The sequence below is a fragment of the Myotis myotis genome, unplaced genomic scaffold, assembly GCF_014108235.1.
Source record: "Myotis myotis isolate mMyoMyo1 unplaced genomic scaffold, mMyoMyo1.p scaffold_m19_p_3, whole genome shotgun sequence".
NCBI lineage: Eukaryota > Metazoa > Chordata > Mammalia > Chiroptera > Vespertilionidae > Myotis > Myotis myotis.
This window is the reverse complement of record NW_023416335.1, coordinates 159114969-159121361: the sequence shown is the minus strand read 5'-3', so window position 1 is coordinate 159121361 and position 6393 is coordinate 159114969. Positions and strand designations below refer to the sequence as shown.

Sequence of the window (6393 nt, the reverse complement as noted above, 5' to 3'; positions counted from 1 at the left end):
AAATAGAAACCAGAAAAACAAAATTAAAAATATCAATGAAACCAAACCTGGCTACTTAAGAATACCACAAAATTGATAAATTTTTCATTGTCTGCTCACCATCCAAAGTAAAATCATCTTCCATCACCATACGTTTGGTCCCCTTTACCCGTTATTAACCTCCTACCCCCTTCTCTTTGGTAACCACCATACTATTGTCTGTGCCCACGAGTTTCAGTTTTATGTCCCACATGTGAGTGAAATCATATGGTTCTTAACTTACTCTAACTGACTTATTTTGCTTTGTATAATGTTTTCAAGGTCCATACATGTTCTCTCAAATGGCAGTATGGGTAGCAGCACACCATGTTGACCTACACAGGTAAATATCTCTAAGAGATTGAGTACCTACCTCCCTAGGATTCCAAAATTCTCATCACCCAAAGTTCCCATTTTGTTGAATCACACCGTTTCCGGTATCTTTATGTCAGGATTGACTAGTTCAGAACAATTGATCCATAAATGCAGATCTATGCCCACAGAGCTAAAGAAATGTCTGGATTTTGAGAACAGTTCTAATATGGGTTGCATACACATTATTCAATCATTAATGGAATGGTGCCATAGGAGAGAGACCAAATGCTAACCTATCTACACATACTGCTTATGTAACCTTGGGCAAGTTACATACCCCTCAGTACCTCAGTTTCATCATTTGCAAATGAGGTTCTTAACTGGGCCTTCTGAAAGAATTTTGGGGCACAGGTTAAAGGCTATTTAGATCTTTGGTATAATATAAATAATAATGAATGTAACAATGATAATAAAACTCATTACATTTTCTTATAAAATTTATTACTGTTATTCTTGCTGTTGTAATGTTTCTTCCAATATATTTCCTTTCTCTATCACATCTTCCAAAACTACAGTTTGATAAACTGAAAAGATCTAATTATTATTTTTGAAAGCTGAGCTTGATAGAGTCTATCATGTAATAACTTTCTAAAATAATTATTTAATCTTACAAAGAATGCTCTTTTTTCATTATTTATATGAATGATTATATTTAAAGATTCAAAATGGAATTTTTAACATACAACATTGTGTATTAAAAAGGTCTGGCAGGAGAAACCAAGATGGCTGCATAGGTAAACACCTAAAATTGCTGCCTCACACAACCACTTCAAAAATACAACTAAAAGACAAAATGGCCATCATTCAGAACCACAGGAAGGCTGGCTGAGTGGAAATTCTACAACTAGAAAGAAAGAGAAAAGCACACTGAGACTCAGAGGAGGTGCGGAAGTGAAGTGCAGAGGTACGGAGGCACACTTGGAAAGGGCTGGAAACTGAGGACGTGGTTGTCTTTTTCAATTGGGAGCGAGTCTCAAGCTCCCAAATGCTCTGAACTCCAGTTCTGGGCGAGACTCTGGGGACCCAGAATCATACGGGGAGAAACTGGACTGTCTGGCATCGGTTGGAACTCGAGGGTGGCTTTCTCTCAGAGGTACTTGAAGCTATTACTGCAGGACACTGAGACACGGGGCCTCTTAGGGTAGGACTGAGGAGCAGCCATAGCTGTTTGCTCTGCCCTGTTGATTCCCTGAGACCCCGCCCCACCCAAGCTGTGCGCAGAGGCTTTTGCATATGAATGGCCTGGCCCTTTGCAATCTAAAATTACCTAACAAACTTCAGCTGGGTCAGAGAGGCCCAGAACATCCAAAGAAGGCCCAAGGCCCCACAGCAGCTTGCATTGCTTCACAGCTGCGCCTCATCTGGCACCTCCAAACTCCAAAAAAGAGGAATTGCAGATCTATCAGTAGCTCCTGCTGGGTAGCCTCAGGCAGAGGCTAAATTAGCACCTCCTTAGAGATCCAAGAGCCAGTGTACCCAGTGGTCAGAGTGGGACCATCCAGATTACAACTCCTCAGATCCATAAGGACACACTCAGGGGGCAGACTCAGTGAGCACCAAAACCCCACTGAAGCAAGTCTTGCCCCATAAGGGTGTCTCCAGCACAGAAATTCTCCCACCATACACACAGCTGATTCTCACAGCCAATTGGCCTGGAGGTCAATTCCTTCCACTGATACCTACAACAATCAAGGCTTACCTACAACAAGACTGTGCACAAAGCCCACAAAGGGGTGCACCAAGATTGTCCACCTCAGGTAATTGGGGAGGCTGAGCAACTGGACCCTATAAGACACCTAGCACACAAAGCCACTCTGTCAACACAGGGAAGCAGCCAAAATGCAGAGACAAAGAAACAGGTCACAAATGACAGAAATGGAGGAAAGCAAACTACTGGATATAGAGTTCAAAACCACGGTTATAAGGTTTTTCAAGATTTTTCTAGAAACCGCCAATAAATTTACTGAGACCTTCAAGGATATGAAAAAGGACCAACTAGAAATTAAACATACTGAAATAAAGAATATTATAAAGAGATCCAACAGCAGACTAGAGGATCACAAGAATCAAGTCAAAGATTTGAAATATGAAGAGGCAAAAAACACCCAACCAGAAAAGCAAAATGAAAAAAGAATCCAAAAATATGAAGATCGTGTAAGGAGCCTCTGGGACAACTTCAAGCATTCCAACATCCGAATTATGGGGGTGCCAGAAGAAGAGAGAGAGCAAGATATTGAAAACCTATTTGAAGAAATAATGACAGGAAACTTCCCCTACCTGGTGAAAGAAATAGATTTACAAGTCCAGGAAGTGCAGAGAACCCCAATCAAAAGGAATCCAAAGAGGACCACACCAAGACACATCATAATTAAAATGCCAAGAGCAAAAGTCAAAGAGAGACTCTTAAAAGCAGCAAGAGAAAAACAGTTAGTTACCTACAAGGGAGTACCCATATGACTGTCAGCTGATTTCTCAATAGAAACTATGCAGGCCAGAAGGGAGTGGCAAGAAATATTCAAAGTGAATAGCAAGAACCTACAACCAAGATTACTTTACCCAGCAAAGCTATCATTCAGAATTGAACGTCAGATAAAGAGCTTCACAGATAAGGAAAAGCTAAAGGAGTTCATCACCACCAAACCAGTATTATATGAAATGCTGAAAAGTATCCTTTAAGAAGAGGAAGAAGAAGAAAAAGGTAAAGATACAAATTATGAACAACAAAGTGACAACAAATACACATCTATCAATAAGTGAATCTAAAAATCAAGTGAATAAATAATCTGATGAACAGAATAAACTGGTGAATATAATAGAATCAGGGGCATAGAAAGGGAATGGACTGACAATTCTTGGAGGAAAAGGGGTGTGGGGTGCGGGAAGAGACTGGACAAAAATCGTACACCTATGGATGAGGACAGTGGGGGCGGGGAGGGCAGAGGGTGAGGTAGGAACTGGGTAGGGGGGAGCTATGGGGGGAAAAAGAGGAACAACTGTAATAATCTGAACAATAAAGATTTAATTTTTTTTAAAAAAAAGGTCTGGCATTGTGTTGTGCAAATTTTAGTCAAAAAGGAGCAAATAGAATCACTTTTGCTAAAGGTAAATGGAAATGAATTTCAATGAATTGCCCACAGTATTGTATTTTCTGCTTAATTTTTACTATTAACAGAAACCAAGACATATTTAGAAAACGATTGTACTCTGACTCAATAATAAATTTCCCACTGGCAAAATTAGCAAGTAGATTTTTATGACTATTAAGTTTTCAAAAATACTATGTGTTTCAATAACTTGTTTAATATTCCCAAGTGAATTATGTCTACAATAAAATAAACTATTTATTATTATTACCCATTTTTATGACTTTAAAAAACAGCTTTCTCTGTGTTAAGAAGCAATCAAAAATATATAACAGGGAATTATTAAAGCTATAATTAAAATCTAAGATTTTTAAGTAATAAATAGAAAATTAATTGCTGATATGACTTTGCAATATTAATAGATAACTATGCTGTCCCTTTTTGTTACAACATGTTTCATTGTTCTTTGTGCAGAATAAGAACACTACAAATGTATTTGAAATCATATCAGGAGTTGACATCTATGATTATTTTTACCTACAGACCTAAGATTTCAGAGTTTAGCCATTCCAAATAAGACATCAATTAGAGAATTCATTCTTCTGAGACTTAGGGATGACACAGAGTTACAAGCTGTGACTTGATTCTTCTTTCTGCTGTTCACCTACTTATTGAGTATAACTGGAAATTGACCATCTTCATGTTAACACTGTCAAATGCTGGTTTGAAAAATCCCATGTATTTCTTCCTCAGGAATTTCTACGTCTTAGACATTTCATTCAAAACAGTCTTTATTCCCAGTTTTTTGGTCAGCATCATTATGTGAGATACAACCATTTCCTATAACTTTTGTGTGACACAAGCATTTATTTTTATCTTTGTGGGTTCTACAGAGTTTTTTCTTCTGTCCTATGATCACTATGTGGCGATTTGCAAAACTCTACATTACACACCTATCATGAGTAACAAAGTCTGAAACCAACATATGGTAGTCAACTCCTGGCTGGCTCGTTTCCTCATCATCTGTCCCTCTGTGATTATGGGACTCCATTTGGGTTTCTGTGACTTGAGAGTTATTGACCACTTCACCTGTGACTCTTTCTGTGCTGCTGACGCTTGATATAGAAACTATATCCTAGGGCATTTTTCTTAACAGTATTCACCCTCATGGTAAGGTTGGCCTTTGTGATTCTCTGTTACACACTCATTCTTCCAACAATTCTGAAGATCCCCTCTGCCCAGCAGAGGAAAAAGGCCTTTTCCAATTGTGGCTCCCATATGATTGTGGTTTCCATTTCTTATGGGAGTAGCATGTTCATATATGTAAAAATATCTGCAAAAGACTTTATGACTTTGAGCAAGAGGGTAGCAGTACTTAATCCTTCTATTGTTCCCATGCTGAATCTTTGTATTTGTACCTTAAGAAACCAGCAAGTGAAACAGGCCCTTAATGATTTCCCCAAAAAGATGTCATTGACAAACAAACACTACCCGTTATGAAATCTGTAGCTGAAACACAAATAAACCACACATAAATGCAGACCACTGTTCTAGGTGGTAGGCATACACAGGGAATAAAGCATGCACAAGTTTCAGCCATTGTGAGAAAACATACATTAAACAGTCAACATAGGCCGAAACTTGTTTGGCTCAGTGGATAGAGCATCGGCCTGTGGACTGAAAGGTCCCAGGTTCGATTCCAGTCAAGGGCATGTATCTTGGTTGCGGGCACATTCCCAGTGGGAGATGTGCAGGAGGCAGCTAATCGATGTTTCTCTCTCACTGATGTTTCTAACTCTCTATCTCTCTCCCTTCCTCTCTGTAAAAAATCAATAAAATATATTTTTTTTTAAAAAGAGTCAACATAATAGAAAATAAATTACCTAGTACTTTAGTGGTGGCAAATGCTATGGGGGGAAAAACTGAAATACTTTAAGAAAATAGGGGTAGAATTCAAATTATGTTTGGTGGTCAATGTCATTTTATAGCTCTTTTCTATTTTATTTTTCTATATTCAAGTGTATTTTTCTACATTTTTTACCTTTTTTCTTTTCCCAAGTTCATATAGCCACCTATTTCACACATGTAAAACATGAACTGATTATGAGGTATGCCTTTAAATAAGTATTGATGTTTACTTTCAAAACATAAATACTAAGCTCTAGATAAACTATTTAAGTCCTACATCAAAATAAATGACCAGAAATAAAATGCACAACAAACCAGAGTTAGGGATGGAATGAAGACTTAGAAAACTATGCTTTATGATCATGTCTAGCAATGGGTTTGGTGTCCTCCCTACTCTTATTTCCTTATTCTATTGAATCTACTATTCTGAATCTATATGGGGATAAAATAGCTGATAAATAGTTATCTCCTGATATGAAAATGGGTTATGTGGAGCTGTGAGGTTACTTTCCCACCACCTCTATCCACCAAAAATATGTATCTATATTTTTTTGGATCACACACCTCCTATTAAACAGTAAACTGTAATTACAGTAGGCTTCCACTGTTGGGAACGCTGATCTCCTGTGAGTGCTATAAACAGGATTATTAGAAATGGCTGTTTTTACACTACATGCAGTGATTCTTTTTTAATATATCACATTACAAGGAAATAGAAAGAAGTGGGAAATCATAAAAACTCAGTCATTGAAAATCAATGCAAAATATTTACACACCTATATAATATGCATATATAAGGATCAGAGAACACATTTTATTGGTACTCAGATAAGGGAGTTCAAAGATCACTTCCCTTTGCTGTTTTCAAATAATCACCCTATGTAGTTCACTCTACTTAATTAGTAGGATTGAAAATATGGAAATTAAAGGTGAGATTCAGAACCCTCATAACTGAAAAATAAAAATCCAACATGTGAAAATTCAAAGAAAATACACATAATATGAAAAT

General features: G+C 37.5%; 1 pseudogene; it reads left to right on the top strand.

Annotated features, from left to right (window-relative positions):
* The first annotated feature begins 345 nt into the window (after window positions 1–345).
* Window positions 346–4976, top strand: LOC118650655 (annotated as a pseudogene).
* The last annotated feature ends 1417 nt before the right edge of the window (window positions 4977–6393 follow it).